General features: G+C 46.5%; 1 long non-coding RNA gene across 1 annotated transcript; it reads left to right on the top strand.

Moving 5' to 3' along the window:
* The first annotated feature begins 2365 nt into the window (after positions 1-2365).
* LOC116782316 lies at positions 2366-25234 on the top strand. The gene is made up of 4 exons (XR_004355197.1): positions 2366-2393; positions 17411-17546; positions 20116-20166; positions 25151-25234. It is a non-coding gene; the product is annotated as an uncharacterized LOC116782316 (long non-coding RNA).
* The last annotated feature ends 1447 nt before the right edge of the window (positions 25235-26681 follow it).

Here is a 26681-nt window from a genome sequence, read left to right as displayed (position 1 = left end):
TCAGTTGGTTTAGCACAATGTTATGATGTGATTCCTTGTGGCAGACAGCAATCGAGTATGATGACCCAGGAATTCTGCTCCAGCATCTTCTGGTTCTTCACAAGGCATGCTTGGATCCACAGTAATCACCACTGAGCTCATTATGTTCAAGCATTTGGACATGAAAGCTGTGAGCTAGAACCAGGTGCCCTTCAGCAGAGGTAATTGGGTTGGTGGAAATTGTTGATGACCTGCAGTGACTTCTCTGGGAGGTGGGAAGATGAAAGTGCTTGTAACGTGTCCCTGAGCAGCATCAAAGAAGACACATTAATCAAAGGGAGAACAAAAGAGGGCAGAAGAATGACTGATCTGTGAAAAATACTGTGTCTTTCTTGTTAGCTGGAAAGTCAAATTACAGCAAATGTCCTCAGTGATCACAGACTTTGAAAGTGTGGGAGATGACATAAAGTGAAAAGTGATTGTGAAACAGGTAAATTAATGTCTAGATGCACAAGTGGCAATGCTGGAAAGAAAATAAAAGTGATGGTACCTGATCCTTGAAGACGTCAGGTGTTTATACCCCGAGAGTAAATATTTAAATTTAAATTGAAAAATATTTGAATTTTGCAATGAAAATTATTCCAGAATTATGAGAAACACATCACCCTCCTGATGCAATGAGCATACTATTCTCATTGCACAGTGCTAATAAGGGCCCATGTGGGATTTGCTGTGGAGGGAACACCCTGGACTTGAACCTCCCACATCCCAAAGGCATGGAGCAGCTTCACAGGCTGAAGGTATCGTGAAGATTTTCCTTAAGAAAGAGAAATTTGGAAATGCTGTCAGCAGTCCTTCCACATATCCAATAAATTTTATTAAAAGCTGAAGAAAATTTCATTATACTACAGTAAACTCTACGGATTATATTAGCATACTCTTAGGCATCATTAATGTCAGAAACAAGATGCTGGGCTTGAGGGCCATCAGCCTGCTCAGCTCCACTGCCTTTTGCTCTTGCCATGGGCTAGGGACAAGTACTGAGAAAGCAATCAAGGATTCTCTTGTTTCTCATGGTCTGGCTTGGAATTAGGTGCTTCCTATGACTGCTATTTCACTAGCTGTTTGGTGGCTGCAGAGCTACTGCTTCAGGAAACCAAACAGATGGTTCTTTCCTGGCACCCAAAATACCCCAGTGTCCATTATTCAGGTGCCACAGGACTGCAGCAAAACAAGGCAGTTGCTCGTGCAAGATGGTACACTCAGAAACAGAGAGCTGCTTCTCATCATGTCACACTTGGGTGTCTCATGGTCTCCATACAGAAGTTGTGAAAATTCAAAGATATTATTGCAACAGCCTCCTGGGATGTTCTTCAAAGAGAGATTAGAGAGGGCTTTGCAAGAATCAGCAAAGAATCAAGAGAAAAGTAGTGGCCATGAAGTACACCATAAACTCCAGAAGTCATCCTCTGTAAGGACCGAGGATGCCAAAACCAACTGGCATTGCAATTACACAGCTACATCTTCCACCCATCTCTACAAACTTCAGACAGACTTGGGATTCAGAGACTCCTCTTGGATTTTAGAATTTTCTCTTCATCTGTTGGAGGGAGCTGCCTCTTTTGTGACTTTTCTACCTTCCTTTTCTTTGGAGGTGCTTTCCTGTCAGGGCTGGTCTGGCCAGGGGGAGCTGCAGCACCCTCAGGGGGGGAACGTGGCAGCTGCACAGGGCTGTTGGGGAGTCCATGAACTGGGACCTGTTTTGAGTTACCTCCCCTCCCACATTATCACCATGTAGGGGGCTTCTCTGTCACCCCACAGCCTTCCACCTGGACTAGCAGAGCAAGGACAAGCAGCTCCATGGGGCTGTGGGATTTCAGGATGGGTCTCTTTGGCCACGTCATGGGCATGCCCAGGGAGGGTGTCTGCTTCTGTTCTGCAGCAAAGCACAGTGTACCTTGATGGGGGGTTGTTTTTGAAGGGGTGATGCAGCATGGCAGTGGAACTGGTGCAGAAACTCCTGGCTCCATCCCGTACCCTGTGCTTGGGTGAGAGGTGGTTGCAGGATGTTGTCTCTCTCCTGTCACCTTAGCACTAGCTTCCCTCCAGAGCATTTTAGGTCTGTGCTAATTCCCTAAATTTAACCAGTGATGTCAAAGGCTCATGTTAGCTCCCTGCACCAAGTCCTGTGCCCACACATGCCGACGTGAGCCAGGAATAACTCCACCACCACATAGATTTTAATCCTGTCCCAAACGATGGCACCCAATGTCCAGTTTTGTAACAGGGTCTCCTGAGCCTTTCCTGTGCAGATAGATCAGCCCCACAGTTGGGGGTAAGGAGATGCTGGGGATGGGAAGACTCACAGCAGGAGAGCTGGATACAACTGCCAGTACAAGAAGGGACCTCTCGAGGTAAGCTGGAAATGGAGTGCTGTTATTTATTGATCCAGTGGTGGCCAGAGAGCAGGCATGGGGATGGCTGTGTTTGGTTTTGCTGCTGAACCAACAAATTGAAGGAGGAAAGAAAACACACTCTGATAAGTGTAACACCTAAATCGATGTTACTTTTTGGTAGTGGTGGCTTTGTCAGTAAAATGATAAAGTAAAGAATAGAAAGTTCTGTTCAAAATAAAATGTTGGATGGGGCTGGAGGTAACAGTTTCATTTTGGGTGCCAGGTAAAGGAAAACAAGGGAAATAGAGGGCTCATTTCACAGCAGCACTGGAAAGATGGCAGCCCTTCCCCCCCTCCCCACTCCCTGCAGCTTCCCATCCATCCCTGTCCTTCTCTTCCTATGCCCAAGAGGCAGCAGTGCAGCACCCCACCAGTGCTCAGGGTAAGGACTAGCTCCCATCCATCTCCTCCTTGAGCTGCCCCATGAAGTGAAGTCCAGAAAGGCTTTGCTAGGAAAAAGTGTCTGTTTTCAGACAGAATATGCCAACCACAGTGGGCTGGCCTTTTTCATCCCATTGCCTAATGCGACCCTCTTTCTCCATCTGTCTGCTTTTTTGGGGGACCGCAGTGCTTGCAGCTGGGCAGATGCTTAGCAGAAGACCTTTCCCCCACCAGTTCAGAAGAACTGGTAAGAAGGACAAGCTGTGAGGAACAGGAGTTTTGTCCTGAAGGTGTTTCAGTGTTGCATTTTCATTTGTGAGGATGGACTCACTTGGCGCCAGTAGGGAAAAGCAGTCACAGCCATGTGTGGTGTTTTGCTGCCTAGGCAGAATGTGGATGGGCAGAAGGGCTGAGCCAAGTTAGCATAGAACATCCATCACCTCTGCATTTCAGTTTGGCCACAAGCTGTTAAACATCCACTGGAGCCTGGAGCCCTTCTCGTCTCCCAGAGCTGAGCGGTAGAGAGGCTGGATGGTGCAATCCTGGCCTTGGACATGCAGATCATGGAAAATGCGTGGAGAACTTCCTCCAGGAGTAAAACAGTCCATGCTATGACTGGGAAAAACCTCTTCTGGCTTTATGTAGCTTTTGTTCCCCTCAACTTCACAGGAGGACCAAATCTCATCTTTTTTTTTTTTTTTTTTTTTTTTATTGATTTTGCTAGAAAAAGACTAAGAATTTAAGATCATAACCGAAGGGTTAAGGTGCTGATTGCTGCTGCCTCCCAGGTGGTTTTTCCACACATGAACTAAAAATTCCAGCCTAAGAAACTTTTCCTGGCAGAAGTTTTGTTGAAAGTAGTACATTCCTGAAATGAGGAAGAAGGAAAAAAAAAAGATCAGTTGATATTTTCCAGGGAAATATTGATTCCTCTGGCAATTGGAAGGCTGTGGGGTGGGCACAGAGGCTGCAGGAGCTGCTGCTGACCCTCATGTGTGCAAGTGTTGGGTCGACAAGGCTCTGCCATGGGCAGGGAGCATCCCTGCGGCCTCTGTGGGTCCTGGCCACTGTGGACACAAATGACAGCCCTTTGGAAAACTTCAGAAACATGTGTAGGCTACAGTGCCTGGGAAAAAAACAGCAGTGGAAACCCCACTGGCATGGCCCAAGCCACAGACAGCCAAGAATTTTCCCCCTCTTGCCCACGGGGGAAAAGAGGTAGATTTGATTTCCTTCAGTCTCCATACACACAATGTATGAAAAGTTTCATCCTTCATGAAAAAATCTTGAAGAAAAAGCCTAAATCTTGGTGTTGCAGATAACCCAAGTTGTACATTCAGTGTGGTTCAGTGTCCCCATAGGGGAGGGGAAGGTGGGCTTGCAAGAGGCCCTGTCTGCTTGTTGGAGAGAGACAAGGCTGAGATATGGAGGGAAACAAGGACTGCCATAATTTCTTGGGGGGAGCTTGAGTTAAGTGGCTACTGGAAGGAAGGAAAAGGGAAAAGGTAGCCTCTGTCACACCATCTTTTGGAGAAGAGCCATGGAATTGATCCATACCCTAGAAGAAAATACCTCCAATTTGCTTAGACCTACCAAGAATGCTTCCAGCATATGGGTTGCAGAAAGAACAGAAAAAGGCATGAGAGCAATTTCTTTCTTTGGGGGAGAAGGAGTCAGGCAAAAATTGATATATTTAATAGAATTTAAAGTTTATTCTTCATTTAAGAGTGGTAGCAAAAGAAAACCCTAAACAGCTCTCTGAAAAGAGTTCATGTCTACAATATTTCTGATTAGAGAATTGTAGTGACCAATGTGGGTAGGACTGACTGTTAGAGTGAAGTGCCTGGTAAAGCCACAGGAAGCATTTTTAGTTTATTGGTGACATCACAAACATGTCAGTACTAATGGAGGTGTCTTCTTGGCTATTAAGAAGTGTAGGGCAGTTGCTGTGTACCATACAGTAAAAAGAAAGAGCTATTCCCATCCACTTACTTTGGTCCATGATCTCTTAAAGTCATCAGGGAGAACATCATTGACTTGACAAGGTCTCTCTTTGCCCCAAACCTGAAGCTGTTTCCATTTGAGAATTTCTACCACCACTCTTGGATTGCTAATGAATTTTTCAGTGATATGCATGTGAAAGTAACACTGCCTCAGGGGATGATTAAGTCACCTGGTGTCTCAGTCTCCAGGATGCAGCTGGACACATCCTGTTAGGCACTGTTCTTCTGTTCTTCCATAATTGACCTGAGCAGACAATGTTTATGGTTGTTCCTCACCAGTAGTTCATATTGGTTACATGGCATCAGTGTGTTCATCAGAGTCTCTTGTGAATCATCAGGCCATGGGGTGGATAGTTGTTACTTTACTTCCTTGATGAGAGTTTAAGTAACATGCACAAACAAAAACCTCATTACTGCTGCAAAACACAAGTCTAACAAATACTCAAGTAGTAATGTGAACAGAAAGGAGATGACAGCTGGAACAAATGCTACTGCAATGTTGATATTTTTCCAGTGGCAACAGGATTTTTTTCTTAAGCAGCAAGTAGACCTGGCTGGAAAATGGCATTTCTCTTTTGTGAAGTTTCAGCTTTTGGGTTTGTTGTGATGTGGAACAAAACCAAGATCTCCAGTTTTTCACAAGAACTAAAGAGAATGAGGCAGGGGCTTGGTGACAGGGACTGAGCCACCACCATGTTGTACCTAAGACTGGTGGCCAAACCCTTGCTCAGTGTGATTAGGGTGGGGGTTATAATTGCACCATCCTCATGCCCAGTGAGCAGTCCTGGCTCACCTGTGCCAGTGGACAGAGGGGACCCTGAATCAGGTGGGGCTGAGCCCTGGATGCATCCAGGTCCTTCTCCAACTAGAGGAGAGACCTGAAAAGGATGTGGGGTGGAAGGTGTCCACAGCATCCCACTGCACAGTTTGGGGGAAAGGGCAGGCAGCCAGGAGAAACAGGAGAAAACAGTTGGTGGCCGCATTTCTTTGATCCCACTGGAAGATGTTAGGTGCCCGTGCCATGATTGACTCCAAAGGCAGAGATCACACCCTCATAAATCAGCGCCAGACTCTTGGGTGTAAGGAGACAAAAGAGATTTTTTTCTCTTCTCCCCACCATCACAGAAGGACTTTCACATTCTATTTTATGTGGTAGAAGTGAGCAAGCTTGCAGCTTACTGTTATATTGGGGTCCCATTTGGTCTGCTTTTTAAATATTCCAGCCTACCTCTTTCACCTATGTGAAACCATCAGTGAACATCCATCTGTGTGTCTGTCCCAAAAAGTGTGCCATGACGTCAGCTAGACAATCAGCCAGGACCCAGGACCCCCACACCAGCACCTCCTGAAAGCCAGCATCTTTCACTGGCAGAGCTGGGATTGGGGTGTCCAGTGTTGGGCTCCTGCAGCCGGGAGAGGCATGCAGGTGCTGGATGAGCTGGGATTGAGCATGGGCTTGCCCTTGGATGGAAAAATATGGGGCTGAGGGAGATCAGGGCTGCGCATGGGTGAGCCAGAGGAAGCTGCAGGAAGCAAAGGTTCCAAAGCAGACGTGAACTGAAAGAGGAAAAATTAGCAGCCAGACCAAGTGTGGGATGCCATAACCCCTACAAGAAGTCAGATAAGGAAGGAAGGACAAAGCGTCATTTACACAGGTGTGGTTTGGTCATTAATTCTTCCCACAGTCACCAGTATCACCACCACCTTACCAACCCCTTTTCTGCTCTTGTCTGATCCTGGGGAAGTGATTTGTTAAGATGCTGTTGGATTCCCTCTGTATTTTTCCTTTCAGAGCTCTGATTTTGTTTACCACAGAATGACAGCCCCAAAAGCAGCTTTCTCTGAAGAGAGAGCTGTAAATATTTTATGTCTAATTCAGTCTTCTGAAAAATACTGCAGCTTAAACAAGAAGTTTAAGTGTTTCACACCTGCTAGCAGAGATCCTGCATGAGCCTCCATTGCATTGAAGGATGTACTTGTGTTTTGGAGCAAAGAAGTTTCCTCAGCTTGCCCTGTCCTTCACCAGGGAGAAAATGACACTGATTATGGCTGCGTTGGCCATCAGGGTATCAATGAGACAGAACTCCTCTCTGACTCCCACCACTGAGTAACACAAGTGCTGCCCATCTCTGCCTGCCCCACAAGTAACCTCAGACTTTCTGCTGCCTGAGGTTGGCCTGGAACTTATCTCCTTCCTGACACCAGTCATCCTTCCTTCTCTTCCTGTCTTGGCAAAGATAACCCAGCAGTATTTCCGAATGAAATTGCATTATATGCATGGCATGGTCTGGCCGTGGGGACAGGAGAAAAACCAGCCCTCAGGCAAGAGACTCTGCTGCTACTCAAGAAGCAGCAGTGCAGGAGCCCACCAGTGTTCAGGATATGGGCAATCTCCCAGCCTCGTCCCTGAGCTGCCCTGTGAGGTGAAGCCCAGAAAGGTTTTCCTAGGAAAAAGTGTCTGTTTTCAGATAGAATTTGCCAGCAACATTGGGATGGCCTCTCTCATTTGTTTCCATTTGCTCCACTCTTTTGGGGGGGTGGTGTGTTTGCATCTGGGCAGATGTGCAGCAGAAGACAGACCCTGCTCTGAAGACCTTTCCCCCATCAGTTCAGAAGCACTGGTGAGCAGGACAAGATGTGAGGGATGGGAGTTTTTACATGGGCACCAAGTGCAAAGTTCAGGTGATGTGGCTGGAGAAAGAGCAGGAGGCTGGTGATATCCAGCACCATCCCCTGTCCTCAGCATAGGATGGGAAGAGAGAAAAGGCACCCGTTTTGTGGGTAAACCCTTCTGCAGCAGATGCAACCCCGGAGAATGACTGCTCATCTTTGCCTCGTCTCGACTCACCTGGGAGCTTTGCTTGGGCTGAAAATATCCACTCCATTTTGTCTTTGAGGCAGATCGGTGCCACTGGCTGTAAATCTGCTGGGAAGCTCGTGACTCGCAGCATAAGAGCCGTGGAGCGCTGTGAATTATGTGGCACCAGCTGCTCACCTTTCTGAAGGCAGTTTTGGCTCCCTGGGATGTTTGTGCAGGAGCAGATGTGCCTGTGCCATGGTGGGGTGACCACAGCCCTGCACAGACATGCTGGGAGGAGGGTAAGCGCATGCCCCGAGTCAGCAGGCCTGCAAAAGCCATCAGGACTTGGTGTTACTGTAATTGCAAGCGCACTATGTAGGAATTTTTTTGAAAAAAACAAGCCTAACCCAAAGCCTCCATTACACAAATGTCCATCAGTTGACTTCGGCCCAAGCAGAGTGGTTTCTCCAAGTTTCTCTCACTGTGGAGTTGAAGCCTTGTGGCATCCCCATCCTCAGGATGCAGCTTAGTGCACCAGCAACTCAGAGGCTTGGTGGGAGAGCTTTGACACTGCCAGGGCTGCTCCTTCTGCTTTGCAGCTGCAGTGAGTGAGCCTGGATGTAAGGATGGCTTTGGGACATACCAGCACAGCCAGGGCTCCTCTCAGGTCCTCACCTGTGCACAGGTGGCAGCACAGCCAGAATCTTTCACTGCTCCACAAATTGCCTGCTACCACAGCATGCTGGCACTACCCAAAATGCCTCTTGGTAAGAGTTTGAACGCTTTTCCCTTCGTGGCCAGAGCTGAGATATGCTTTTAGAGGAGGTATAGGAATGCAGGATATCTGATGGTCTTTGTTAACCCAGCTGATATCTGCTGCTCCTGGATCTGCTGGCTTCCTGAATACACAGGCAGACTGAAATCCACCTCATGCCTGGTAGCATCCCAACCTTCCCTCATCAGATACTGACGGAGGCATTAAGCAGTGCTGGCCAAAGCTGGAGTAGGGTGATAAAACCAAGCCCCAGAGTTGGCTCAAATGCTGCACAGCACATTTCTCTTTGTCATTCAGTGCACATCGGTGCTTGAAGCCCTCTTGGCCCTGGGAATGGGAGCTGTTTGACTCCCAGGTGTGAGGTTTTCTGTCTAACCTGGTAGCTGGAAGTACTTAACAGCTGAGTTCAAAATTTTGAAATAATTTCCTGAGTACCATAAGTCACCAAGAGAGATTATAAATGGAGCTGGTCTTTCAGGAGATAGAGCAAAAACCAAGATCTGTTCACATCTGCCAGAACTGCGTGGCTGCCTACGCTGAAGTGGGCTTGCTACTGTCATGTAGGATTTAGAGCTTCACTTCTGAGATGTCCTTGTTGTAAGGCACCTGGGAAAACTGGTAACTCTGAAAAAACATTGCAGAGGTTGAACATCTGCTGGAGCCATTCTCACCATGGTAAGACCATGCTTTTCCTTGTGAGAAGGTGGTGTAATCAAGGCTCCCTTCACTGTTTGCTCTTCGTTTTTGGCCTTATTTCCTTCCTTATGCTTAGTACAAGGGCCTTCTTTGGAAAACTCACCTACGTGGTATTCCATTCTCTCATATTATTTATTCCCCTTCTGAGACTGCCTGAGGTGGCATTTGATCATGGCAGATATTCCTTTCCTGGTATCACTTTCCCCAGGTGCTTCTGACTCAACAGAAAACCCAGGAAGACACCCACCATCCTTATCAAGATGTAACTAGTCCAGACACTGCTGCATCACATCATTTTCTCATTCTGTGTCACCGATGACTCAGTCTTCATTAACAGCAGTCATCAGGGACTATTTCACCCTACATTTCCTCCTGGCTAGAGGCCACCCCATAACCTGTGCAGCACAATGAACTTTGAATCGACTCTTCCAGTGCTGTGGTTGCTTTTGAGACTGTGCTGCTCCTTCTCCTTGATACTTCCTGCGTGTGGTGCTGCAAACTGCTGAGGAAGGCAGGAAGTGGACAGCCTAGCATCATCTCCGCTAGCTTGGCATTGGGGACACAGGGATTAGCAATGCCGTTGTTCGAGGACATCTTCTTGTAGGGCTCCTGATGACCATTGAGGGATTTATATGGCTGCTTGGGTTTTTTTCCCTCTGCCGTTCTTCTGCAGGTTACTTTCCCAAAGATAATTACGTGACTCAGGAAGACAGATGCATACCTTGCATACTTGTGGGAACCATAATGCGATAGGTGGTGTACAGCATTTTGAAGCTCTTTGAACACACAGGAGCAGCTGAATTCCCGTAACTTACCTGCCCAAACCAAAGCAAGTCCAGGCAATGGCTGCATAGTTTTTGTGGAGCTCTTACCCAACAGAGGACAAACATTTCCCAGGAAAGCTTTGGTCTTGCAGCACTGAGGCACAGACACTTTTTGTCACCAGAGAAATCACGGGTGTTTTGTCAGGTAAGATTTACCATTTCTACTTTACCATTTCTTGTCTGAACTGAGGCTGGAACAGGAACATTTTCTCTTAGAACTGCAAAAAAAAGGCAGTTGTGTATTTTCTGAGAGGTCATGGGAAGAGCACAGAGAAATTATTCTCTCTTGAGTAGATAAGTGATTGTTACGGCTAAAATAACCTGGCAGCTAATTGCTTGTGAAGATAACTGGCACAGCTGAGGTGTGGTGATGTTTGGAGCTATGAGTTTAGTACAGCCAGCTCTGCAATAGTCACAAAGGGAGACACAGGCTTCACTTCAAGCACTTTAATGTTTGAATTGTTGAGTTGCAATTCAATTCACTGATTTTGGAAGAAAACCAGAGAAATAAGAAAAGAAATTTTATTCCATGGGGTGACTTGGAGCATCTTAAACCCACCCCAAATCTGCGTAGATATGCACACCCAGCACCTCCTGTGCTTTGTAATCAGAGCACTGGTCCTGGAGCACTGCAAGGTAGACCCTGGCATCCTGCCATACCTGTGGGATGGCTGGGACAAGTTCGTGAACTCCTTTGGGACCATTTCGGGGGGTACCCTTGCTGAGGGGTGAGAGAAAGGGCTTGGCTGAAATGGAAGATAGTATTTTCCAAGGTTTTCAAGATTTTGTCTGGTTCCTGGTTATGTATGCAGATGGTTGTTCCTAGCTAGCGATGAGCTAGTCAAAGTAAATCATGACATGTAAATAGGAACGTATTTATTGATTTGCCTCCTACCTTTATATCCAAAAAGATATAGAGAATAGAGAGGAGCTTCTAGCACCCATGCCCAGCACTGCAGGTGACCTGAAACTAACCACTTGCCCCTTGAGACCAGACTGGGATAGGTCCTTCAAAAGGGCTTTGTCAAACAGAAAGCTTATAAAAAATGCCTTGGGATTCCTGAGCAACTCTGGGATCCTGACTCCAAGCCCCTTCCTGCTCTGGTCATCCTTATAGGCCTGAACCAAGGCAGGGGGACAGTGACTATGCTTTGGGGAAAGCTACCTTTGGAGGAGATTGTGTATTTCCCAGCTCCTGAATGTTTTTGTTTGTCAGGGCAAGGGGAGCAATACAACTTACAGCTTGCCCTGACATGTGCCTGCTGTGTGTAAACCCACAGCTTTTATAAAAAGGGCTCCAGTCCTGGGGGCTGTGGAGCCTTCAAGTGCTTCTTGACTCTGGGCTTCTCCTTTAGCTGTCGTAAAATCAGATTAATGATGTATTAGTTCGAGATAACTGTCATGAGATCATGTAATTAGCTTGTGATCATGCTCTGTGCCAGTTGGCTGAAACTTGATGCTTTTAAAAAAAAAGGTCTTTCAGACTAACTACAAATAGAGCTTTTTGATTGATGACATTAACAAATAGTTCATTAGTCACCTTTTGGGCTAATTAAAGGGGAGCACATCCAAGGCATAAAGAACAGCTGTGGGTGATTAAAGGCAGCCATCAGGCTGAGTTCTGGGGTATGGGGGAAGCAGTTTATCACTGTGCCTTTTGCTGTGATCATCGGGCTCCAGGTTAAATGAATTTGTAATGTCCCCTCAAAGGCCTGATCCTGCCCTGCTCAGCTCTATAAGGCTCGTCAGACCTTCTCATTCCTGCTCTTATTGCCCTCGGGCAGATGAGCAGCTGCAGGAAGGCAGTGCCTTCCCAGGACAGCCGTACCTGCTCAAGAGCAGCTGCTGCTTGCCCAAGTGATGTGACTTCCTCTCAACGCTGCTCCCACGTTCGGCACGCGTGGCCTTTTTGACACAAAGGTTTTACTCTGAGCAAAACTGTGGGTCAGAGGATACTTTGACTTCTCTGGACTCATCGTGAGTAGGAAGAATCTGGATCATTGTGTAGGTGCCACAAGCACATCTATATCACTTTGATGACCGTGGGGCTGGACATTCCCAGCTCGTGCCTGATGAGAAGAAGGCTATGTTGCTGTCCCTGTATTATTGCAGGGTACTGGAAACATCCCAGGGAAAGTGATCTGTCTGGTAGCATTTCATCCCACATATGGCTGTTGAAAGGCTGTTGCCCCAGTCCTTCTCCCGTGGTCTGGCCAAGCTCTCTCCCTCTCCTCTAGCTGGACAAAGCTCTTTTCTTCAGTCTCTGCTTCCTCTCTCAGCTTGAGTCCTGCCTTGGCTGCCACCTTGTCCCTTTAGTGTGGTTAGTATCCATCCCAAACCCCACAAATTACTCGGAGGCACAGGTTAGGGTCAGTGCCCTCTCTTGCTGGAGAACACACTAGCAATGCCAGTCCCCACCCTAGGGTTTGCGACATGAACAGAAACAGATTTTTTTTCTCCTGTCCCAGCCTCCCTCACCAAACTGATACCCAAACCCACTCTCCTCAGTGTCCTCCCTGCTGCCCATCTGCCAGACCTTCTGTGGCTTGTGACCACCTCAGCTGTTGTGTAGCCTTTTTTCTTGTCACAGTCCCTGCCAATGCTCAATCTTATACCAGACTGGAACAGGCTGATGGTGGCTCTACAGTCACTTGCCCTGGCCTGGCCACCAAGCAATGTGGTGGTGTTGCTTGGGGCTGCCATGGTCCCAGGAGCCAGCTGTGTACAGCCCGCAATGCCAGGCTCGCTCAGGACAGATTCTGCTCAGAAAGGTTTATATATGATCTCTTCCTAGGTGCTACAAGGGGTTGGAAAGGTTGTTCATCTAAACAAATAAATCATTGAGTGCAAAGGGCTCCAATGTGCTACTCAGAGGGCTCAGACCAGCAAGGTGGTGTGTAAGTATCACCAGCCCTAAGTGATCACCACCTCCAGCTGGTCACCAGCTCTAGCAATGTCTAGGTCAGACTGGACTGAGCATCTCGTGAAACTGTGCCCTACTTTGTTCCTCATGGAGAAGAGGAGAAGTAGCTGAGTCTGTGTCTTCTGGAAGATGCCACTGAATTTTACCCCCAGTCAAGCAGGTGGATGCCATTAAATCTCTGCAGTTGAGCCATATGCAAGGAGAAACGATAACTCGAAGAAATGGGATATCCTTTGTACAGCACCTGCAACACTACTCAGCACCACTCAACTCACCTGATTTTGGTGAGCCACGTGGATGAAGCCAATTTTGAGGGCAGTGCTTGTACAAACACTGCCAGCCTTTACTTGTCCTCCAGATCAAGCCCCTGCGTGCTGTAGCACTGAGGGTTTGACACTTTAATGTCTTGTCTGTCTGGGTTAGTCTCAGGTGATTACCTTTTATTTTCCTGCTGTTCTGGCCATGTGAATTCTGCAGTTTATGGTATTAAAAAAAAATTTCCCTGTGCAGCTGGTGAGTGTCCAGAGGAGCTGCATGGCAGATTGTCTTGAAATGGAAATGCTGCAGCAAAGGAGCTTAACTGGGGCTTGTGCTCCCACAGCCACTTCTGTCAGATTAGAGGGCTTGTAAAACTTTGCTGAAATGGTCATTACAATATTACGCAATTTTTTTCTGTGGTTTGGATGAGATTTGCAGGTTAGGTTGAAAATGGACAGTGCTTTGTTATCTGCATGGGTGTTATTTAGGTGTAGTAAAAACTGTGGAGTGAAAGGGGTCTTAACTCATTCAGCCCCCTTTTTTTTCTTTCTATATTGTATCATGATATGACATAGAGCAGGAATGTGAGTCTTTTCTCACCTTGTTTTTCCTCAGAGGACTGATGGAAGCTGTAGGTGTGTAAAACGAGACCCCCTTGCCTTAGGAGACTGAGAACCTTCATGCAGACCTTTTGTCAAAATCTCACATTTGACCTGTCTTCTTTTTGAAAGACGGAGGTAACAGGTGTTGATTATCGAATGCAACAAGGCCAAGCCCTTCAAGCAGCTGGAGCTGCTCATGTCTCAGCCCTTGTGAGACATCAGGTTGAGTGGCGATGCATCCTTCTTCAGTTCTGCATTTTACTGAAAGGTCTATTGCATGAACGTCAATGCAGCTAGTGGGCCCTGTTCCATGTTTATACCCATCCCTTTGCCTCCCATCCCATCCTGTTGGGCAGCCACAGCAGAGGGTGGGCACGATGGATGCTCTGTGGTGAGACAGGGACCACAAACCCATCCCTGATCCTGTGATGCTGGCTATGAAGACCTGACACCACCAGGCTCTGCTGGCACCAGGCTCTGCTGTGAAATGAAGTGATGGATGCCCCAAAACAACAAAAACGACCGAGGTTTATGGTCTTTTAGGTGTTTCTCATTGCTGGTGTTACTGCCCCCCAAAAATTTTGACCTTTGCTTTCTCTAATATTGGTTGGACCTTATGTGTCAGTGAAGTCGGAAGGTTTTACATTTGCAAATAATTTTCTGTGTGATGGGAGCTCGGGACTTGTGTCTGCACAGTTTCATGTCTATATGGTTCTGAACAGAGTGGGACAGCAGGCAGAGAGCTGAGGTCTGTAGGTCTGCTTTTTCATTCTTTCAGAGAAACGAGTAGATATGGAAAAGCCATTTTATCTTCTATGCTACGTTGTTAAATTGCCCTTTACTTCTTTCTCTCTTATATTGAATTCTCAGACAAACCCCTCCCTTGGCAGGTAAAAAGAAGAAATTGCCAGTAGTACACATTGATGAGATGCTTTTCAGTAGTGTAACTGTACAAATAATAGGTTTTTCGTTTCAGTGGCTGAAGGGAAAAATTGAAAATAATTTTTGGTTTGGGTCACCCCCGAAGGAGAATGTTTCTTTTCTTCTTTGATTTCTTTTCAAAAGCATTGCATGAGACATTCTGGTTTGAGATTATTTACTGCTTTTCATAACTTAAAAAAATAGAAGAAAAAAGAAAATAAAAGCAAACTAGGTCACTTTCAAATCAAAAATGGCATTTGAAAGAACTACAAAAAAAAGTTTTATATTTTAAATGTCAAAATGGAGCCTTGCTGCTCTTCTCAGAATTCTTTTTATTCTCTTTCAGCTAAAACTAATTATATATCCACCTCGAATTTGCCTGGAGTCTCAGTACCTCTTAATTGCACTTCAGGTGAATTTACTACATCAGAAAAACTCCAGTCCAGCTCTGCCTGCACACGTAGTGACCTGTCCTGCTTGCTGCTCAGCAAACACATACAGACAAGTATTTAATTCTGCTTAATTAAGGTGTTGAGCAAGAGAATGTATGAAATGACCTGTTGCAGGTCTGGCCAACCAGGTAAGCACTGGCACAGTCATGGTTCACGCTGGTGCGAGTTGGCAGTGGGCTGAGGTAGGGCTTGGGCTCTGCCGCACCGGGAGCCATTGGGGCAATCTGTCCATGTGGGGCTGTTGGCCCTTCCTGCAGGCTCTTCCCCCCACCCCACCAGGTGCAGCATCTCCCCCCAGTAGGATGGTAGCTAGGAGGTATCAGTGCTTGGGAAACGCAGTGGCATGGCTCAGCCATGCTTTGCTTCCTTGTGGAGATGGGGCCCCAGTGCATCTCTTTCTTTGCCTCATTTGCCAAGGAGATGGTGCTGGTGTGATGGTGTCCCTTCATCAATATCTGCCTGTCCCTCCCAGGAGTGCCTTGAATTAGGGTGACAGCATTAAATTACAAAATAGTTCCTAGGACAGGTGATGAAGAAAATCAGAGGCTGACTGGCTGCTAGTGTGGCGGGTCTCACTGGACTCATCTCACCATGAAAGCAGCTCTATTCGTGCCATCTTGGGTCTTGGTTTGCTTCAGATAGTGCCAGGGAAAGTCCTTGTTGCCACCTCATTTTCATATCTTATCACAGAGGCAGAAGTGTTTTATGGTAACCTGTTGTTGCATCCCAAAACCACTGGGTTCTTTCTGATGCTGATGCTAGAAGGACTCTCTTGCCTCCCAGATCCATGTAATCCTGAAGATCCAGGGATGCATTAAATGCCCCTGTGAGCTTACCCCAGCAGGGATCATAGAACCATAGAAACATAGAAGGGCTTGGGTTGGAAAGTATCTTAAAGATCATCCAGTTCCAACCCCACTGCCATGAGCAGGGATGCCACTCACTAGATCAGGTTGCTCAGGACCCCACCCAGGCCTTGAACACTTCCAGGGATGGGCAGCCACAGCTTCTGTGGGCAACCTCTGCTAGTGCCTCACTACTCTGTGAGTAAAGAATTTCTCCCTAACATCCAATCCAAATCTCTCCTCTTTTAGTTTAAAACCATTCTCTCTCTCTCACCATCTGCCCAGGTAAAAAGCCACTCTTCCTCTTTTTTATAAGCCTCTTTTTGGTACAGGAAGGCTGCAACGAGGTGTCCCCAGAGCCTTTTGTTCTCCAGGCTGAACAACCCCAACTCTTTCAGTCTGTCTTCATAAATGAGATGTTCTAGCATGGACACTCTCCAACAGATCTTTCTTGTGCCAAGGACCCCAGAGCAGAACACAGCAGAACAGAGCACACACTCTGGTTGGGGTCTCATGAGGGTAGCATAGCAGGGCAGAATCACCTCCCTCAATCTGCTGGTCACACTGCTTCTGATGCAGCCCAGGATGCAGTTTTCTTGCTGGGCTACAAGCACACACTGTTGGCTTATGTCCAGCTTTTCATCCAGGAGAACTCCCAAGTCCTTTTGTGCAGGGCTGTTCTCAATGAGTTATTCTCCCAGTGTCTACTCACATCTGGGATTTCCCAGATGCACAGGTCCAAAGAGTTAAGGGAGGAAAAATGTCTCCATGTGGATTCCCAAGTGCAGCAAACCTGTAGGTTGCACTGCATGACTGATAGTTGGGAAAATAATTCAGTATCTACGCCAGAAAGGAATGTTTTAGGGTAGGGAGCTTCATCTTAAACTGCTCAATAATCTCTATTACTCCCTAATAGCTCACAGCACCACTCCAGGGTTGGGGCAGCGGTGAGAGCCAATGGCCAGCAGTAGCACTGTCTTGTAATGTGTAACTGATCATAACTCCCAGCCTGCAACTCCTGTCCGTGGAGGGGCTGGGATGTGGGAATAAGGACCACCACTCCTGCTCACTCCCTTCACTGGTCAGGACCTGATGGCTGGGCATGTAAAGCCAAGGCCCACATCCCCGATGGATGCCCTCATGAAACATCGCCCTGCTCAGAAATAAACCCCCATCCCTGCAAGTATCATAATGGATTAGGAATTTCTAAGTGTTGGTCAGACCGATAAGAGAAAATACAAGAGGTCCAATCATTGTTGGCCTTTTGACACATCAGAGAGACTTGTCAAGGTGATAAGTTGAGGCTTGGCAGAGTCAACTACTCCTTGATCCAAGAGTTCCCTGCGAGGCACGTGGATTTTTTCTCAAAGTTTTTTATTAATTTTCTTTTTTTCCTGTAATATTGACATTTTCCTCTGTTGAGGTAAGGTTCTCACAGCTGACCATGGTCTAGCAGCATGACAGACATTCAGAGTATCTTCTGGTTATTCCCCAGAGAGAGCAGCAGGAGGCATTGCAAGCAGATCTTTGGTGCTGTGGATCAGAGATGGACCTTGGTGAAAACTGGAAGCTGGATGAAACAAACTGGTTGTCTCATGGTGGGATCCACCCCTTTTCCAGTGTGAAAGGAGGTAGGATATAATTGCTGATTTTTAATCCACCTGGGGAAAGTGCTGAGAGCCTTCTCAATGTGCTGCTACTATGCACTGTGCTTGCAATGGTCCCAGAGGTTTTGCTGGGCTATGTCCAGAGCAAGGCAGTACTAGGTATGAAAGTGGGAAACCTCTGGTCCAGTCACATTGACACAGGCACTTGATCTGTGGCTTGTTTTCCTTCTCTGGAGTGGCCATTTACCAGAAAAAATAAAAGGTCCCATCATCCATCTTTTGCAAGTTAATACGCCACTTGTGCTGGATGTGACCACCCTCACTCTCCACAAGCAGGACTCTGTAGATGACTGTGGTTGGGGAAGAGCGACAGGAGAGCTGATAAAATGCTCTCTTCTCTCTTTAGTCATATTTGTGTGGGACAATTTAGGATGGCTGCGGGGATACATGCTGTCCCAGCAGTGACAAAGCTGTCCTAACTGGTGCTTCCTGTGCAGGACCATTCAAGGTTTCAGCTCACCTCAGCATGGCACAAGACCTCCCAGCTCAAGGTTAGGGTTATTGCCCTCCAGAAACTGCCAGTCTCAGGAAAGCTCTTCGAGGCAGATACAATGGGAAGTAGCCAGCAGACCTATTTCCTCTAGTGGTTACTTTCTATCTAATTTCCAGCCAGCTGCTTTTATTTGCTTTTTAATCCCTGTTTGAACATTTCGCAGGAGCAGCCAGAAATGCTCCCTGCTCAGCCCCAGCTCATTTTTATCACCAGAGGTCCCTGTCCCTTGGGCCAGCACAAACTGCCCCTCCATGGGCAAAGCTCCTTTTTTTGTCTGGAATGTGTTGTGCCCCGGACTAAAACCAAAATAACCACAGACTTCCAGATGGCAGCACCCTGGGAACGGAAACATTTTGCTTTGGCAAAGTGCTTGCTTATCTCCATCTGCTTCCTTTGGCTTCCTGCTGATAGCCCAGATGCTGGGGGAAGGGGAAAGGGATCATCCAAGATGTGGCATCACCTCCTTTTCCACGAGAACTGAATTAGAAAAGTAGCATTATGCTTTTGAACCCATAAAGTAGATTTATGCAGTTGAGTCCTGGGTTCAGTCTCCCCCAGACAAGCACCACTGGGCAGCAACCTTATGACAGCACATCTTCTGCTTCTGCAGGTACCCTATGCAGGGTGCTCGCAAGGGACAAGCATAGGGATGCTTACTGCAGTCCACCCTTTTCCCCCCATTAGAACAATCTCTGCTTCTGTTATTTCTTATAAATCTTTGCTATGTGCATGGTCTGTGTTACTGTTTATAGATGTAGTGGTCAAATACCTGTTGAATGCAGAATTGCACTGTCCTTGTGTGTGTAAAGGCAGACGATAGCAGTCACTGCCACCAGGAGTTTATAAAAATCCAAAAGAGTCAACTGTAAATATACATTGGCTGTTGGTGTATGCAGCCCATTGCTCTCCTAAACTAGTGGCTTACAGCTTTTTCTAACTGGCAGGCCTAAGAGCATTTTATAGCATGGGGCAAGAACTCTTAAGTATGGATTGCTGTATGGTATATGCACCTTTCCTTCTTAAACATTCTCCTGGAACCCCTAGGAACATAGGGGTCCACAGATTCCAGACCAAAAGGTTTTTAAATCTGGTCCATGCATTGAAAAAATGTCACAAGTCATAAAGCAGAAAAACCCCCGAAACATCAACCCCCTCAAAAAATCAACAGAAAAGATCCCACCCTCTGCAATTTTTATTTTTTTTAATTTGCACTGAGTTTTTGCAATTTAGCATAATTTTTCACATGGAAAGAAATGTTTGAAAATAACAAATTTCCCACCAACTCCAAGGCACAAATGGCATTCTACACTTGGCCCCATATTCCTCTGTGGCTACAGATCTTTCTGGCCGTGAGAGATCAGTGTGTGCTGTTCTCTGCAGCTGAGAGCAGACAAGAATGAGTAGGCTCATTATGGGATTGGTCTTGGGATCCAAAATAATCCTGTACAAGCTTTTGGTGAGAAATGTCACCAGCTCAGGGCTTTTTAGAGCACGTGGTCTAACCTGCCACAGGTACTGAATTACAGCAGTGCTATTATCAGATGACTCAAGGGTTTGCTCAGCCTCTGAAAAATTCTGGCCAGGGCATTTTCCTGTGCCTGCTGGTTAAACCTGCTCCAGCTGCTCTTGTTGGAGTAGACAGTAGCACGCAGGAAAGCTTTGCTGTGGGCAGGATGCTCCTGGCCATGCCCTGAGTGCCAGATGAACTAGAGAAAGGGAGCAGAGAGCTGTGGCATGGCGAAAAGAGGAGCACTGCTGGGAATCCCGGTGAGGGCAGAGGTGGGACAGAGGAGCTCTTGCTCTTCAGTAGTGCTAGAAAGGGTATAAGGGTTCATCCTGACAAGTCTCTGTCTTGACCTGATTCTGCGGTTTTTCAATAACAGATTTAAAAGAAAACCCGCAACACACACATGGAAGCTGTCAGGGTAACTGGAAGCAGGCTGAGCTTATCTACAGTGTGATTAAAACAGTGTTTTCACCCCAGCTCTCCCCATCTATCTCTCAGCTGACCTTTCCAAGCATTTGTTCTTCTTCCCTCAGACAATGAGCTCTCCGAAGGTGCTCCAGCCCTCTTTGCTCTGGATCAGCTTGGTAAGTCCATACATGATACATTTTCCTCTCCCTGTTTTTTTTTATGTTGAGTAATTAGAAGATGACTTAAACAGGGCAGCTGCTGAATACTTTTTGCTGCGTAAATTTATCAGCACTGGTGCCTCCTTTCTGTGTTGCTTTTGAATGCCATCCGTCAGAGAGATGGAACAGCTCAGTGCTAGATATGTTTAATACTTTTCTGCATTAAATTGATGCAGGGTTTCTTCCCCTGGGAAAAAAGATCTCACCTTTCTGATGCAGAGCACTATAGGATGGTGTTGCTTCTTTTCGGGGGGTTTGAGCTTAGCCCATAGCTGGCACTGGAGCTTCTGCGACTTTCTGGCACCTTGCAAAATGATGAGGGATTTTTTTAACCCGTGGAGGCAGAAGTAGAGGTGTGCAAAGCAAGAGTGAAGAGTAAGACATTCAGGGAGAAAACAACCTCAGATGGGCAAGGGAAGCTGAAGGCTTCAGAGCTGAATCCATGGTGGAACCCCACCTGGCAGTGATCTCCATTTAATCCCAGGGCCAAAGTCAAGAGATTTTTCAGGATATGTTACAGGTGCTCAAGGTAAGGTGGGGGTGAGGACTTGAGCTGCAGGATGGGAAGCTTCTGAAGGATGGCTTCTGGCCACTCAGCCCTGGAATTCTGACGTGCAAGGAAAGGGCAAAGTCACAGAACCACAGAACATGTAAGGTTGGAAAGGATCAGAGTGGGGTCATCTAGTCCAACCTTCCTACTCAAGAACAATCAATTGCACAGGATTGCATCTAGATGGAATGGAATATCTTCAGGGAGGGAGACTCCACAACCTCTCTGGGCAGTCTGTTCCAGTGCTCAGTCACCAGCACAGTAAAGAGGATCTTCCTCATGTTCAGGTGGAATTTTCTGTACATAGTTTCCACCCATTGTCTCTAGTCCTATTGCTCGGCACCACTGAAAAGAGCCTGGTTCCATCCTCTTGATACTCTCCCTTCACATACTTCTAGACATCAATGAGGTTCCCTCCTCAGTCTTCTTGAGGCTGAACAGGTCCAGCTCCTTCAGCCAGTCCTTGTAAGAGAGATGCACTAGATTCTTAATCCTCTTCGTAGCCCTCAAATGGACCTGCTCCAGGCGCTCCATGTCTCTCTTGTACTGAGTAGTCCAGAACCAGACAAGCCTCCAGGCGCTCCTGAGAAAACTGGTAAGGCTGGAAATGGAGCAGCCTGGTGGGACCACTGTGGCACACCACAATGTCCATCACCATAATGTGACCAAGCATTAGCCCTTCCTCCCAAGGAAAAGACACCTTCTGCTTCACTTTCAGGGCAGTGAATTCTCCATAGTTGGAGATATTCCAAAGCTGTCTGGACATGGACCTGGGAAACGGGGTCTAGGTGGCCCTGCTTGATCAGGGGGTTGGATCAGATGAACTCCAGAGGTCCCTGCTAACCTCAACCCATCTGTGATACTGTGATTTCCCTACCACTCTTGAAACCCACTTTGTCCCCAGTAAAGATGATCCACATGCACCCACTGGGATGCTCACCACATATGACACTGGTGGAAACTTGGGATAGGAGGGTAAAACTGCAAGAGCCCAGAGAGTGATTTTTGTCATGTATAACTATCTCCAGTGTCTATTTCTGCTGCTGGGAGACAGATTCTCAAAACAAAATCCTATAAATACAAAAACCGCATGATGCCTCGCTGGTGCTAGAATGGTGGTACATCCTGTGTTGTCCTAACTGGCAGTTCCATACACTTGATGGTATTTTAAAGGAGTCTGTGTGAACTCTCTCCACTTGGTGTCAGGATAGAGACTGCTCTGACATGCATTCACCCAGAGGAGTGTCTTTACAGGGAATGGGAATAAAGCCAAGAGCCTTCCCTTGGGCACCTCATTCATTACCCGACTGTGGTTAAAACAAGTCAAGTAACTTTAAAATGCATTTTCTGTGATAGAACTTACACCAGCTCCTTTTTTTCTCTTGATCTTCCTTGTCTTATCCCTTGAACAGTCCCTTTCCTCAGTGACATGTGTTCATTTCTCCTAACCTTAACAAACCCTCCAGGTCTTAGCAAACATATTTAGTGACAAAGAAAAAGTTCCCTCTCCCAAATATCAAGATTTGGTTGATTTTAGTTGAGTAGCAAATAAATGCAGTAGCAGCTAGACAGATGATTTAGATGTACAAAATGAGGTGACCCCTGCTTGAGGGGCAGGACCCTGGAGCGGTAGGGATCAGGGCTGACACATGGGACAACTGGTTGCTGGCATCCTCCTTATTTTAACAGGGAAATAGTCTGTGCCATACAGTATGATCCGTTGCCTTCTGAGGTGGTGATTGGCATCTCCCAGGGCTCCTGCACAGCCCTGCTCCCATCTGAGGGGCAGGAGGATCTCCTTGAACACCACTTTCCTCTGCTCAGCAATTTAGATATCCCTCAATCTGGAAAAGATTATTCAAACCAGTGTTTGTATCACCTTACATTTCCACTCTGCTTTCCAAACATAGCACAAGATGTGATTGCTCCATCCAAGGTAGACAAGACAGATAAAGGATGTGAGATAGCAGAACAAGTAATGGAAAACTGATCTCTCCACTTGCCTCCCTCCCAGCTGGTGAGTTTTCAGCTGGATCAGTCTCCCTGACCTAAGTCAGGCACAGCTGATTGGTCTGTGGTGCCAGGCAGTAAGAGCAAGCACATTTTGGAGGGGAAGAGGACAATGCCACCCTAGTAGCAGCTTGGATTTATGCTGTGTTGAAATGATTGTATAGTCAGAGAATACCAGGTCAAAAATACTCACCCTTGGTCAAACCAGCCATCTGAGCAACAGGAGCAGAGGAGCAGAGAATAAAGTAGTATTATAATAACAATATCTGGAGACAAAACATCAATATTGTAAGAAAGGATCATTGGGATAAAAATCACAGAAAGGCAGGTCTGAGCAGGACTTCAGGAAGACAGCTACACTCCCCTCCTGCCTGAAGGCAGGGCTAGTGCCTCTCGTTCATTCATCACCTTGTGTGGAAGACCAATGTGTCCTTGTCTTAGCAGCCTTCCCAGGCAAGCCACCCCAGTGCTTCACTGCACTGGAAGTATTTCCTCAGTGTCTAAATAGATTTCTGTAATTTAAGCCAAAGGCAGGAATAAGTAGAGAAAAGGCCTTCCACGGGTCATACTGAGGGTTTCTTGCCTACTTTGGAGGGACTGAAAGAGAATCCAATGCAGGATCAGTGAATTGTATCCCTTTTTCCTGCTCATGTCTTCCTTGACCTCTAGTCCTGTGTCCAGCTTTCTGGCAGCTTCTCCCAGCTTGCTGTACCTTGCAAATGTAAAAAGATGTGCTTGGATTTTGTGTCCTTTATGGAAATGCTGATCAGGACCAGATTCATGACAGGGCTTTTGCGTCACATCGTACCATGGGTAACTAATCTCTCAGAAAAGTTTTGACCAGTCATGCGCTCATCTTTTCATATTTTGTTGTAGTCCAGGTGTTCCTCTCTTGCTTATAGTGATACCATATGACACAGTATCACAAGCCTTACTTACACATCAACATGTACAGCATCTGCACCTTCTTGCTCATCTGCAAGGTTTATTACCTCATTGCAGAAGATCAGATGAGTCTGTCTAGCTCTGTTCTTGCTGAATCTGTGCAGGATGTTATTCATACTCTCCTTTTGCAAACATTACCAACATGTTTGCAAAAATGTTGGTAATTCTGAAACTTCCAATGACGGAATTAACAATGACTGAGAAATCACTTCTTAACTCTTCTTTCTGTCCTTGTCTTAAAGATTGGTGCTCTGCTTGCCCTGCCCAACCTTTGGAAACTTCTCTGTGGTCTGCTGCTGCTGTGTAAGTCAGTGCATGGTTCACCTGTACCTTGAGCAGTGAGCACGTTTCTGAGGTTACCTGGAGAAGTACCAGGTAGGGAGGCAAAGGGGAGTGAGGAAGAGAGTAGCTTCTCCAAAACAGACACTGAACAAACTACAACTGGATGTTGTGGAAAAGAGATACTTGAAGTAAGATACAGTAGAAGTGCAAGAGATATGAATGGTATAGAAGTAAATAAATGCAAGAGAGATATGGGCATAGTGGAGATAGTTTAGCAAAGAGCCACAAGGATGGTGAGGGGACTGGGACACCTCTCCTGTTTTAAAAGACTGAAAGATTGGGTCTCATCAGCATAGAGAAGGGATGGCTCTGAGGGATCTCATCAATGTCTATAAATAACTTTTAGGGAGGGTGTAAAGAGGTCAGGATCAGACTCCTTTCCATAGTGTCCAGTGTTAGGACCAGAGGCAAAAAGCACAAATAGAAACATGAGATGTTCCCTTCAAACATCAGGAAACACTTTTTTACTGTTAGAGTGACCAAGCACTGGCATGGGTTGCCCAGGGAGGTTGTAGACTCTCCATTCTGGAGATATTCCAAAGCTGCCTGCACATAGTCCTGGGAAACAGGTTCTAGGTGGCCTTGTTTGAGCAAGGGGGTTAGATCAGATGACCTCCAGAGGCCCCTTCGGACCTGAACCAGTCCGAGAGTCTGTGGAATAAGGAAAGGCTTGAAACAACACAAAGGAAGTACATTTTCATGCAGTGCAAAATTCCACTGTGCAGCTCGCCACCACAGAATGTCCAGGATGCCAAAAAATATGAATAGGCTCAAAAAGTGATTAGAAAACATTTCAGAAGAAAGGTCTATGAAGGGCTCTCAAATTTGATGATGTGGCTAAAACCTCTGGCTCAGGAAAGGAAACAGGATCATGTACTAGAGAAAACAGCACTTGGAATGTTCCTTGTATTTTCTCTGCAGTCATCTACTGGAGGCCACATCAGACAGAGGACACTAGGAGCTCTTAAACTTTGCAATAATCCAACATGGTCCTTGTATTTCCTTAGGTCCACAGTGTCCAACAAGAAGAAAAAAATGTACAAACCTCCACCTTCTCTTCCTTTCCTTTTTTCATTTGTCTCTCCTTTCCCACAGCTTTGGCTGCTGGATTTCAGAAGATATGAATCAGATGGTGACTGTTGTGTTCCTTTTTTTCTGTGAATCATTAAAACAGAACATTTCACACTTGCTCTGTGGCCCAGCAGAGAAATGCTGTGTTGTCTCCTTGGCAAATCCTGAGGTGGAATTTCTGACTATGGAGAAAGTGATGTCAGGGAGAGAAAAACTCTCCCAAGAGGGGAACATGTGCAGACTGCTTTTCTGTCTCTCTCCTGTGCTTGGCATGTCTTCTCCCCATCTTCCATTCCCTCATCCCTCCCCTCTTTTTCACCTCCTTCCCACGCCGCTGGTAATTTTTCTGCTTGCTGTTTTAAGATGATTTGACCGAATATCAGAAAAAAAGAAAGAAGAATGATTGAAAAATGCAAGGTGAAGGCCCCCAGCCCAGAAAGCCTTGGGTAGAGTAATGAGAATGTGATGAATCAAAATAATAAAGTGGGAGGGGAGGGCATGAACCTCACCCTGCCAAAATCGAGATGAAAATGCTTGTGTAGGAGATGCAATATCTCAGTGGGAACCCCTAGGACTTGCGCCTCACATTTCTCGGCAGCCAACCAGAGGAGGGATTAGCTGGCTGTGCTACTTATCTGTTCACCCTCAGCACGGTGAGCCTGCTGGAGGAGGCTCCCCGCAATAGCAGCTTGCAGGAAACACTGCTTTGGTGATACTGTGTGCCTGGGGAATAAATACACCCAGAAATGAAATCCCGTTGGATAAATAAAAAGGGAAGGAAAGAGAAAGCCCTGGTCCCGCCCTGTTTGTTCCCGCTGCTTTGTAGCCATCCAGCTGTTTCTTTTTCTTTGCTGTCCTGACCTCATCACATATTGGAGAGAATCCAGAGAGTGAGTGCTCTGCTTAGCTGTCTTCTGCCAGAAACCAAACAGGTCAAGTTATTAGAGAAAAATGAAAGCTCTTTGGCAGAACTGGAAAAACAGATGTGCATATATTTCTGCTGCCTTCAAATACAATGCTACCTGTGAAGCGTATCAGAGGAGATATGATAAATATACACAGTTGTTGCTGTTTTTGTTGCAGAAATCTTAACAGTAGCTAATAATTTACTAGGATGTGTTTCTTTGGGGCTCCCCGAACCACCAAGTTCACTGCCTTTCAGGTTTCAAATTACTTAAAAACCTTCTGCAGATGTGGTTTAGAAAGTGTTGCTCCAGTGCTGCAAGAGGATCTGACTCTGCTCGGTAGTTAGAGATGTTTCAAGGATGGTGAGAGTGGGGAGATGCGTCTCTGAGGGGCAGGTGAAGCCTATGACTACTAAGAAGAGATAGAGTATTGTCCACGTGAGATAATGGTAAGGGCATCTTTCTTGTCAAAGGCTTTGTGGCTTTTATTTACTAAATTTACCTGGGTGAAAGTTTCTGTGCAGTGTATTTCTTGATTCAGCTCTTGCTGTGGTCTCAGCATCACAGGGCAGTTATTTGTGCCCTCCCCAGCAGCGGTGTTAACAGGGCCATCAGCCATCGTTAAAAGCAGCAGTGACAGCAAGAAGTGG

Source organism: Chiroxiphia lanceolata, chromosome 2 (genome assembly GCF_009829145.1).
Source record: "Chiroxiphia lanceolata isolate bChiLan1 chromosome 2, bChiLan1.pri, whole genome shotgun sequence".
NCBI lineage: Eukaryota > Metazoa > Chordata > Aves > Passeriformes > Pipridae > Chiroxiphia > Chiroxiphia lanceolata.
This window is presented reverse-complemented; position numbering and strand designations above follow the sequence as displayed.